Genomic DNA, 13,571 nt, shown 5'->3' on the forward strand with positions numbered 1-13,571 from the left:
TCGTAATTAAAATCAAAAAATTAGTGTTTATTCTCATATGTTGAGGCATTATGGCATTTAGAGTTGCACAATACGTTAGACCTTTTACACTTACATAATTTTGATGAGCATTTCTTGTTGCAGTAGCATTTTATAAAGCCTTGTCGTCCAAATTTAGGATCTTTTGTACTAATTTCTCTTAGAGACAGCTTAACGTCTGGAACATCTTCGAAATTAAGAAAATTCTCTTTGCATTCTTTTATTTGATTTCTTGAAAAAAGTGTGTTTACTGTTCCGTATTTCGTACCAACTCTATATGCTATGTTTCGAGCATCTCCTTTGACTCCATCAAAGCCGGGGATAGAAATTGTTACAGTTTTTCCGATCGAAATTGGAGGAAATTTTTACGCCAATAAATAATTATAATGTATGTACACTTAGCAAATGAGAAAATTATTTAACATTAAATATTAAAAATATTATTAAATTTTTTACACATAATAAAAATATTTTGAGGTAATAGATTCCACAGAATTGAGGTAACAGATTGCACATTATGCACGTGCATAATTTGAAATCAGGTGGTACTTTTGTGTGCCGATAGCACACTGGTGCATACTATGGTTTTGAAATAAAAGTAACATGCATGCGTTGTGCACAGACAAAAAACATTAAAATAAATAAAGGAAAGGCGATTGAAGGTCTTCATGCCCAGGCTAATACTATGAAACAATTAAGAAAAAAAATGTCCTCCAATTTCGATCGAAAAAACTGTATCTCCAGCTTTGATAGAGCCAAAGGAGATGCTCGAAATATTGTGGATACTATATAAAATAAAACAATTGACGGTTTATATAGAGTTGTTATGAAATACAGAACAACAAATACACTTTTTTCAAGAAATCAAAGAGAATTTTCTTAATTTCGAAGATGTTCCAGACGTTAAGCTGTCTCTAAAAAAATTAGTACAAAAGATTCTAAATTTTGAGGACAAGGCTTTATAAAATGTTACTGCAATAAGAAATGATCTTCAAAATTATGTAAGTGTAAAAGGTCTAACGTATTGTGCAACTCTATATGCCATAATGTCTCAACATGTGAGAATAAACACTAATTTTTTTTATTTTAATTACAACAATATAAAAATAGTAAACATTAAAATTTAAAAAATGCGATTTATTAAATCTAATCTAACAAATTACGACATTTTAATAGCTGATCGGGGTTTGACTAGGCAAACCTAGGCAAACCCCGATTTCATAAAATTTAATTTCTACCTTTACCTGACCAACGTAGTCTCTCCTAAGTTTGACTAGTCAAAGGCCGAAACTGTAATTTATTTCGTGCTTTGACTAAGACCGTCAGTCAGACCTGAGGATTGCCTAGTCAAACCTAGGAGTGCCTGAAATTCGGGCTTTGACTATAACATATATATAAAGTGCGGATTATAAGCATTTTGCTTTTTTTGCATTTTTTGCTTATATTTAGGATTTTTAGCAAAAATGCTTATTTTAAACATATGTTGCATATCTTTGTTTATTTTAGTTCTTATGATAAACTATGGTGAAATTTCATGTTGCTTACTGTCTTAAGCAAAATTCTATGATGTATACAGAACTGTAAAACTCTAATAATTCAATAAACCATAAGAATTTTAATCCCTTAGGCTTAGGAGATAAACGGGAAAACCCATCGTTATACCTGTCATGTAATAAACTAATATTTGTCTGCAGACAGCCCAAATTTATTATATTGTTGTAAAAGAGTACCGGTACATTTGTCTAACTAAATTTAAATACGCACTAATTACATCTGCAGATGTTGAAAGAACTTTTTCTACGTATAAATATATGTATACAGATAGAAGACATAGCTTTTTACAAGAAAATTTGGAAAACTTATTATTGTTAATTGTTTTTAGGCTAATGGTCATGAATAAAAAATATATTAATATGTTAATTATTTTTCGATTTTTTTATTATATTACAGCTTAACACTTTGGTAATTTTTTATCTCTTGTTAATAATACGATAATTAAAAATAAATTCAGTTTAATGTTAATGTCCTTTATTCGTATTTATATCATTATATCCATGTTTACTTACACGTTTTTTTTTTCTTGAACCTTGCTTATTTCATAAAGCTTTGCTTTTTCTTGCGACAATTTTTGCTTATATAAGTGCTTATTTTGACCTTTCTGTCATGCTTATAATCCGGATTTTACGGCATATACAAGAATTTGAAGACACGATGATCATTATACAACATGGTGATCTTAACAGAGAAAACTGAATCTATGGTGATATTAGCGGAACCAAGACCATGTAAACTGGTCGTAAATAACAAAATAATAAAAGAAGTGATGGAAACGGATTACTTGTGAATTAAACTGTCAAGCTACGGAAAAGCGGAAGAAAAAGTACAAAAACAAATTAACATGGCGAACAGAGCAGCAGGATGTCTCAACAACACAATCTGGATAAACAAATACCTCACAACGGAAACGAAAACTAGGATATATAAATCAACAATAAGACCGGAAATGACGTACACAGCGGAAACCAGAGCAGATACGGCGAAAACAAAAAGACTGCTGAAAACAGCACAAATCAAGGTCTTACGAAAAATAACAAACCAAACTTCAAAAGACAGAGTAATAAAATACGAGCAAGATGTGGTATAGAGGAAATAAACATGTAGACCAAGAGAAGAAAAATAGAATGCAATCAACACATTTGTAAAAAGAATGACAGAAAATAGAATAGTATGAATAGCAAGAAACAAATCGCCAAATGAAAAAAGATCATTGGGACGATGTAGGAAAAGATGATTAGACAACGTCAATTGAGGCTAAAAACCGAAGTAAAACTCCCTCTCGTTAAATGCAGTATCGTCATGTGTCGTTGTTATACAGTTATTGAGACATTTTGGGGAAGTTGTGATAGAGATCTTCTTAAATTCACATTAGGGATGGGAAAAACCTACCGGTTTTAACCTAAAACCGTTTTTTTTTACTTTGCAGTAACCGGTTTTACCGGTTGTTTTTTTGTCCCGGTTATAACCGGTTTTTCTTTTTAAAGTAAAAACCGGTTATTAGGTTTTTACGGTGATTAGAATTAGGTTAGGTATTATTTTGGATCATAATCATAATTATTATTCTCAAGTAATTATTCCAAGCAAAACCATAATTCAAATTTTATTTTATAAATACAGAAGCAAACTGAAAGTGCAAACTCACATCAGCCAGAAACAATTAAGTTTTATCATAATAAAAATATTATTATATAAGATTATTAATTCTCGAAACCGGTAGAGGTGCTTGCTGCACTCTCTAATTGGACTATAATATGATGCGGCTCTATTTTCGTTTTGCAACGAAATTGAAAATGGTTGTTTATTTTTGATTTTATTATAATATTTCGTTGAAAAGGTATTTGTAATCATAATATTTACATAAGAAATGATCTGGTTGAAGTAGACCCAAACATCATCTATGTTTCACACTTGACTCTTGACATTGAAAGTGGGTGAATGACTTTTTCAGATTCCAAAAAATAATGTTCTGACTATGAATATCGAATTACCGATTATGAATAAGAATCTCCAAGCATTTTCCTACGTTTTCAAAACGATACACCCATACAAAGAATTATTAAATGAGTTAAAATGTACCTATTATACGAATATACAAACGTGTTAAAAGAAATACATGATAATTTTTTTTTGATGATAATAAAAATAAAAGATAAATTGCATTAATCAAGTATATTCAAATGGGAAATAAGCCACAATTTTACCTAAAAATGATTTTATTAACGTTTCGACGCCCAAGTCGGGTGTCGTTGTCAAAATACAAAATAATACTAAATAAACAAAAATGTTGTTGCTTAGTAATTGCATTATCCAATTTATTTTTAAGTAAAATATTTATGTTGATATTAGTTTTTTTAAATTCCATTTGAAAGAGTCTGGGAAATTTTTTATTAAGTTGAAATGGTTGGGTTAAATTGTATATTATTGCAATATGTATATATTAACCTTACGCTACATTATATATAATAATAATCAATAAATATATAGGGTGAGGCAGATAACTGGTCCATTAGAAATATCTCGAGAACTAAAGGCAACAGAATCATGAAAATTGTAATAAAGGGGTTTTGAAGGATGATCTATTAAATGAAAATATTTTCATCTCTTTGCAACTTCCGGTTATACCGGAAGTTGCTTATAACTTCGTTTTTTTTTTAAATGGGACCCCCTGTATATTTTTACATTTTTGGATTCTCTTCGATGTTTTCTTTCTTAAAATATAAGGTTTTGTAATATTATACAGGATATTTTAAAAGATAATTACGTTTATTTATTAATTTCGTAGCAATATTCACACCCTGTAGAATTGTAGTAGTTTGACATCTAAAACTCTACTTAGTTCAAATGATTTTTAATATACTCTACTATTGTTAAGAATCATTAGTATAGCTAAATTTTTAATTATAGTATACAGGGTTGGTCGAAACCCGGAATGAGTATTTTCTGAGTTTTCTTAAATGGAACACCCTGTATTTTTGTATTGTAGTGAAATGATATTTTATGGTACTTTTTTATTTCTTAAGCATTCCCTATACCTAACTGCTTTAATTTGTGAGTTATTGGTGATTCAAGCTAAACATTAATTGCAACAAAAAATACGTAAAATTTTATTAGGTTGGCCGTGAAAATACTCAATCCCAAATAATTTTTCAGAAATAAATACATATTAATCCAGACTGGTCCTTAAAATTACCAATAATGGTTTAGCTATCGAAATACCTACTTAGTTAAAATTGTTGGTGCGATTAACAATTAAGCACAAATTAAAGCAGTTAGGTATAGGGAATGCTTAAGAAATAAAAAAGTACCATAAAATATCATTTCATTACAATACTAAAATACAGGATGTTCCATTTAAGAAAACTCAGAAAATACTCATTCCGAGTTTCGACCAACCCTGTAAACTAAAATTAAAAATTTAGCTATACTAATGATTCTTAACAATAGTAGAGTATATTAAAAATCATTTGAACGTAAGTAGAGTTTTAGATGTCAAACTACTACAATTCTACAGGGTGTTAATTTTGCTACGAAATTAATAAAAAACGTAATTATCTTTTAAAATACCCTGTATAATATTACAAAACCTCATATTTTAAGAAAGAAGACATCGAAGAGAATCCAAAAATGTAAAAATATACAGAGTGTCCCATTAAAAAAACGAAGTTATAAGCAACTTCCGGTATAACCGGAAGTTGCAAAGAGATGAAAATATTTTCATTTAATAGATCATCCTTCAAAACCCCTCTATTCCAATTTTCATGATTCTGTTGCCTTTAGTTCTCGAGATATTTCTAATAGGCCCTTTATTTGCCTCACCCTGTATAATAATAATAAATAAATATAATAATTAATAGAATAAATGGTTTTATTAAAAATTGTGTTTTATTTATATTGATATTGATGTTCTTTCGATAGTACTAATTTTGATCATATTGATATGGAGTATCCAGTCGAGTGGAGTATCGCAAACTAAAGTGCATTGTAAATGTAACATTGTAACCTATTGGATTTAAAAAACCAAAAACCGCTTTTTCCAAAAACCGGTTTTTTGGCCGGTTATAACCGCCAGGTTAAACCGTAAGCAAAAAAAAACGGTATAACCGAAAACCGGTGTTTTGTCAAAAATACTGAAAATTCTGAGCATTGGTATGTCACTGTTGTTCTAGGTACCTACTCTATACTTCAAAATAAAATTTGCTACTAATGATTTGACTTCGATTTCGACTTATTTACTCATTATTACTTATCGACCTATCCATTATCCCCCCTGTCGTTATCCATTTCCAATGGGCATACTTTATCAATAAAATTTTGTGTCAAACGCATTCGTGACGGCCGATGTGACAGTAACGGATATTTTAGTCATGATTAAAAGGGCCGGCGTAGCTAAGCGGTAGTGTGCTTGGCTCGCGTGCCGGTGGTCCGGAGTTCAAATCCTACCGCCGGCAAGAACAACTAAACATTTTTAAAATGTTTATAGGCCCCAAGTCGACTCAGCCTGAATAAAATGAGTACCTTGGGTAAAACCAGGGGTAATAATAGGCGGTTGAAGCGTAGCAATGGCCCTGTTACCTTCCTTGTATACCGTAGGCCCTAGATATAGCAGACTACACTGCTGTACTCCCAAAGCCACGTGAGCGGTATAAAACGGGAGACTATTATTATTATTAAATGGTTATGCCTTTGGCAATTGTCGCATCTCCCAATATATTCCTCAACATCTTTCCGCAGTCCGTTCCAAATATCTCCATATTTTTTTGTTCCGGCATGTTCCATTATATTTGTTCCGGCATGTTCTACTGTCAATTCTTTTCTGTTTTTCAAATTAATTCTTTATATTCTTGTGTGCATATCCTTGTTTCAAGTCTCCCAGTGAAGCTCACTGTCCAGACGCTGATAGAGGTTCTTGATATGCCGGCTCCCTCAACGACGCTCATAATGCAGACATTGATCTAGAAACTAGAATCAAATAAATAATATCTTCCTCTTTGTCGTACGATATATTATTTTCTCTATGTACATAGACATTGATTAATAACTACAGTGTACAGTCGGTGTTTTATAATCAATGACATAGACGAATCTATCTTCATTTAGATTATTAAAAAAGAAAATTCCATTTGTTGGCGATATACCATAGTGTAAATAAATCAAATTTACAATCAAATAAAAAACATCTTTTGTATATTATATATGTATATTAATATATGTGTATTATGTTAATGTGTATTATAAGTAATACATCATCAACAATTTGAAAAAATCATCTAGATGAATTATAAATATCTTCAAAACATTTTCGATTCAGACGGGCCATTATTAGAGAAACATATTGATAGTAATTGAAACTAGCTACATTTTGGTTATAGAAACCCTTGCCTTAAATTACATAATAATTTAAATAAAATATAAAATTATAATGACACGACGCCGATGATAAAGAATTCACTTTAAGGGAGTAGTCGCAAAATTTCGCGACAATGTGTTTTAAATGTATTCTTTTTTTTTTCGAATCCCGAGAAAACTATTTTTTTTAACATTCTAAACGCAGAATGACAGACAGATTGTATTAATATCGAAGACCGAAAGTCGAAAACTCCTACAATGTGATTTTTTAATTTCAAATATCTCATTCAAAAGACACTTTTTGGATATTCTAAGAGATTTTCGGTCCTCAGTAATAATGTAGTTTTTTGGCGCGAAATTTGACACCTACCCCCTTAAGGAGACATGACCCTGTTCAAAAACTGGTCACAGATCAATATTTAAAACTGTTGATGTTATGTAGGTACTTGGTAATTTTAAAGGACGCGCGTTTTTGAAAGATGAATTTAAACACGCTGAGATGTACACTTCGCGTCAAAAAAAATGGTCCAACTCTTATAACCGAAAATCGCGTTTTTCAAGTTGTGTAAGTTGATCTTGTCAAATGATAAATAGTTAATAAATCTAGACATAACTATTATAGCCCAGTCGGGATAGCATTTGACTTTGCATTACGAGCTGCCCCAAATTTTATTTTTCTAATCTTTAGGGAGGGACAAAAGTAGTATAAATTTAAAATCTCGACTGAATTTGACCGTTACGTTAGCCTCCATCTTGATTTTAAACGAGAACGGTTTTTGCTCAATATCTCCGCCATTTTCAACTTTTCGACAAAAAATGTAAAGACTGAAATTTTTGAAAATGCGATTTTCTATAATTTCATTTATTATAAGTTTTTTCGTGCGGTCGTTATTTTCCGAGTAATGGGGAATAAATAGTGACAGTTAGAGCATAATTATTTATTTATTGAATTATTTCGTTTACTATTAGTTTTACAACAAGTTTGAATCCATACAAAAATGAATAGAATAAAATTTTGAACAATTTTGATTTCTTCTATTTTTATTATAAAATCAATACTTAAGGTAGTACGTATGCGGTAAAAGCGCGAGTGTAAGACCTGATTGATTTTATAGCAATGGTTTTTGTTCAATATCTCAGACATTTTTAACTTTTCGACAAAAAGTGTAAGGACTGAAATTGTTGCAATTGCGACTTACTACAATTTTTCGAGAGAACCAGTGGCGGGTCTACGAGGGGGGAATGGAAAAATTCCTCCCAACAGGATCCAAAATTAAAAAAAATTGTTGAAATATTAAAATATGTTAGCTGACATGAAACTTAATTATCGACAGACAAATTCAATCAATAAAACCCGCTAGTTAATAAAATTAAGTGAACTTAATGCATATAAGTTATTTTTTATGTCTTCTATGTACTTAGTTTGGCTGGTGTTTTATTGGAAGTTTTAAAAATTGTATAAAATATAATCCTCTTTATTTTTGTTTACGTACAATTATGTCGTAAAGTTAATAATAAATGAGACAATTCAATAATTATGCTTCCCCTCCGCTTCTACTATTTTCCCCCTTAACTCGGAGAATATTAATCGCATAACAAAATTGTTGAAAAGAAATTGTAGTAGATTGCGTTTCCAACAATTTTAGTCCCTACCATTTTTGTCGAAAAGTTGAAAATGGCGGAGATATTAAGCAACAACGGTTCTCCTTTAAAATCAATATGGCGGCTAATGCAACCGCGGAATTCAGTCGAGATTTTAAATTTACACTATTATTGATCTCCCCTAAAGGACAGAATTATAAAATTTGGGGCAGCTCGGAAACAAGATTCAACTCAGTAATTATGCTCCCCCACCACTTTTCACTATTTTCCCTCTTAACTGGGAAAATATCAACTGCATGAAGAAAATTGTTACAAAGAAATTGTAGGAAATCATATTTGGAACGATTTTAGTTGAAAATGGCGTAGATATTGAACAAAAACAATTGCTACAAAATCAATCAGGTCTTACGCTCGCGCTATTATCCCATACGTACTACCTTAAATATTAACTTAAGCAAAAAAATAAAAGAGATTAAAATTATGTAGAATTTAATTCTCTCAATTTTTTATAAGAACATTTTTGTCGTAAAACTAATAATAAACGAGATAATTCAATAATTATGCCCTAACTGTCACTATTTTCCGCCATAACTCGGAAAATATCGACGGCACGAAAAAATTGTAACAATAGAAATAATAGAAAATCACATTTTCAACAATTTTGGTTGTTATACTTTTTGTCGAAAAGTTGAAAATAGCGGAGATATTGTGCAAAAACAGTTCTCGTTTAAAATCAAGATGGCGCAACGGCGGAATTCAGTCGAGATTTTAAATTTGCACTACTATTGACCCCCCCCCTAAGGAATAAAAAAATAAAATTTGGGGCAGCTCCTAATGCAAGGTTAGGCCTGTTATTCGTCTAACCCGACTGGACTATTATGTTTAAATTAAAATCGAGAAGCGTGATTGGTTTATTGTAAATTGTACTGTAAATACAAAGCTCTATTGAGTTGTGGGATACTAGAATAAACACACGGGACAAATAAAAAAAATGATTTGAAATTAATACAATATGAATAACTTTTACAGTGAAAAAGTGTGGAATTTAAATATATGTATTACAATTCGAAACTGCTGAAATATTTTGTCATAGCTCCATTATTATTAATCACTTCTTGTAATCTTCTGGGCACTGAGAAATAAATTTAGTTATAAATTTTCATCTTCGTCCAAGCTTTCCCAGATTTCTTCAATGATAGTCAATTGGTAGTGATAAAAATAATACCTATCTAAAACCTTTATACATTTTTAAATGTCATTTTTTTGTATTTAGATTTAGTGCAATTCCGTTATCTGTTATGGCAACAATGAAGTGATTCACGAACTATTGTATCCAGTCTGAACACAGATGTACCAGTTTTTTATGACGGGAATGGTACTTTAAATAAGCAAATTGGGGTACTAATAAAACTATACTTTTGTTATTAAAAAATAATTATTATAATAACGCCAATTCTCAAAGTAATTCAGTTATTTTTGAATTTACCTTGTATTATATACTGCTCTGAAGAAAGTTTCCCAAACTTTAGTTTGAAATAAGCCTTACAGTGAAATGGACGGGCTTCGGAATTTTGTGGAAAATATTTGATATACTTTTAGTTTAGCAGCCAAGTGAACTCCCCAGAGAGTTGAAAAGTGCTTTCGTACATATTTGTTGAAAGCTGAGACCAATTATAGAAGTTCTTGTTTACCTTGAAAATATGAAAGACAAAGTTAGAAAAAGGAGCATGACTGTGCATGGGAGTTCAAAGTTTATGAGTATGTAAGAAAACAAAGCCATTGCTTACTTATTTATTTTTAGGGTTCATATTAAACTTTTGATATTCTTTAGTATTTTGTCAGGATAAAATAATCATAAAGTTTTATTTGGAAATACTGATGTTTGGACTTTATTCAAGCATAACTAATTAAGTGTATGTAACATACCAATTAAAGAAAAAAACATAAAAAATTTAACAATCCACGAGGAAAATAAAATTCCTGTAGCTGGCTGTATACCATAAATCACAAAAAACAACAAGATGCTTTGTAAAAGGTATATTTAGAAGACCCCAATAAGGGTTACATCACAAAACAAAACGTTTTCGGATTAATAAGTAATCCATCATCAGTGTTAAGCCCTAAAATAGTAAGTATAACCTAATTAATAATAGACAATTTTATAAAAGTTAACTTACAATATCTTACAATACTTACAATAGCATGCATGCGTGAGCCACCAAAAAGTTATGGGTAAGAACCATTTAAAAGTTTCAAGATCTTAAATGATACGAGGTACATATTTTTATAAAAACAGACGGATGTTGCAAAACACAGGAGTCTAACCCATGTGGATGTGATATGCAAGGACTGAACCTCACATAATGAAAATTGAGTGTCAACTGAACTGAAAGGTGAAAGAACTTTAGAAGTATGCCAGTGACAGATTGTCTCTCCGACGTTATGAACTATTTTGTTACTTCAGCCAACGTTGATGTTGAAAATAAAACATTATCAAATATCCATAATATATTGGTGTTAGAAATATTCGAACATAAATGTAAAATTGTGAAATATGTGATGATTAAATTATATGAACATGACAAATGATAAATAGGTACTAGGAGTTATGCAATCAGCAAAAATTTAAATAAAATCCTTTGCAAAAGGTATATAGTTTATTAAAATTCCCTTAATGGCTACATCACAAATGCAGAACGTTTTCGATCTGAATACATATCATCATCAGTGCTGGACAGGAACATGCTAAGCCACTAAAATTAAAAATATATGGGTAAAGACCTTTTAAAATGATACAGGATACAGTCATGGATACATTGACAAACATTGTTTTTAGCATTGATGTTGTACATAATACATGATTAAACACCAGGCACCATTTAACAGGTACACCAGCACGTACCAAAAACGACGCTTTTTTATCAAACTGTCCAATTAAACATTAACGTTAAAATAAACTTAAAATTTGGAACAACCGTGGGCAAAATTTTAACAAATATCGTCGGTCTAATAAGGAAATTGACTAAGTAACAAATTGAAAATTTTACAGGAGAGACAAAAAACTTTGGAACAAAAATAAAAAAAAAAGAAAATTGTCTAACTCCTTCCAATAACTAATTGACCAAAATTAATTAAACAAAATATTTACATAAACTTTCTATAGTGCGGCCGATAGGTGATACAATTGCACATTTAATGATACAAGCATATAATTTGGACCACATATTATACTGCACATATAAAGGTTCAAATTTAGTTATGAGGCCATCTCAGATTTTACCTTTTACAAAAATGGCGGGGATTCAAATTGGCGACTATACATATATGACTAATAGCACGATAACTTTTGAACGAGACTTCAGATTTCAACCAAATTTGGTATATAGGTTTTTTTTTAATTTACAAGATGGATGTGGTGAACCAGAAGAATCGGTTTACCAGAAGTTGTGTTTTTACTGGTTGTTTATGTAAAAAATATATTTTTTTTCAATTTTTTCCCTTTGTATATATTAATTTTTCAAAAAGGTAATACCGCAATTGAATAGAGCATAAAATTATTTTGTAGAAAATTCCACACCTGTAATTTTGAACCAATCAAAATACGTTATTTTGACAGATCACCATGGCAACGGAGGTATTTTATCGGAAATTTTTTGCTCGTGGGGTACCCAACAGCGAATTATAGTGGAAATTTTTTGACCTTTACAATAACAGAACATTTTTGACAGACTGGTTTTTATTTGTTTACATAATTTAGTTTTGATTCATTTTCTATCACTTGTAGTTACACAAAACTTATGTAAAATTGAAGAATATACTATTTTCTATCTTGAAATGGTATTCCCATGCAACTACAATGAGTAGAAATTACGAATTTGAAAGCCTAAATAATTGCTGACAAAGCTATGGCGCGCTATTAATCTGTTCATGCAGCTTTGGATTTTCAAATGCAAATTTGGTGTGGAATTCTCTTACCGAATACCACGCGAAGTCAAATTAATATCCGGAAATTTTTATTTGATCATGAATATTTTTAGAAAATTTCCCTCGTCTGCGACTCGGGAAATTTTCAAAATATTCATGATCTCAAAAAAATTTCCGGCAATAATTTGACCTCTAGTGGTATTACTAGTGAAAATATTTTAAAAATTTTAGTTATGGTCATTACCATTTAATAAATGCATAATGTATCTTCACATGTACCTATGTGTGACAGATTCGTACAAATATTATAAGAATTATTGTGAATTTAATCGTAGAAGCATATAATTTGGACCACATATACTACACACATCAAGGTTTAAATTTAGATAAAAGGCCATCTCAGATTTTACTTTTTACAAAAATGGCGGGCATTCAAAATGGCGACTATACATATGTGACTAATAGCACGATAACTTTTGAACGAAAAGTCCGATTTCAACCAAATTTGGTATATAAGTTCTTCTTTTGATGTGCAAGACCAAAGTCTTGAACCGGAAGAATCGATTTACCAGAAGTTGTGTTTTTCCTGATTTTTATGTAAAAACATGTTGTTTTTCTAATAATTCTTTCACCCTGTATATATTAATTTTTCGAAAAGTTAATACCGGCGTTGAAAAGAGCGTAAAAATATTTTTAGGCAATATTTTTAACTCTTTAGTTACGTTAAATACCAATTAATTAATGCATAATGTATCTTCACATGTACCTATAAACCTATGTGCGGCAGATTCGTGCAAATAATATAAGATGGTTATAACGTGCAAATGGTTATATCATATAATTTGTACCACACACACTACACATACAAAGATTCAAATTTAGATATGAGGCCATCTCAGATTTTATCTTTTACAAAAATGGCGGGCATTCAAAATCAATCTGACGCACACAGGTACATCTGAAGATAAGTTATGCATTTATTAAATTGTAATTAACATAACTAAAAAGTTCAAAATCTCTCGTAAAAATTATTTTTACACTCTTTTCAATGGCGGTATTAACTTTTTGAATAATTAATATATACAGGGTGAAAGAATTGAAAACAACAACAGATTTTTACATAA

Source organism: Diabrotica virgifera, chromosome 4 (assembly GCF_917563875.1).
Source record: "Diabrotica virgifera virgifera chromosome 4, PGI_DIABVI_V3a".
Taxonomy (NCBI): Eukaryota; Metazoa; Arthropoda; class Insecta; order Coleoptera; family Chrysomelidae; genus Diabrotica; species Diabrotica virgifera.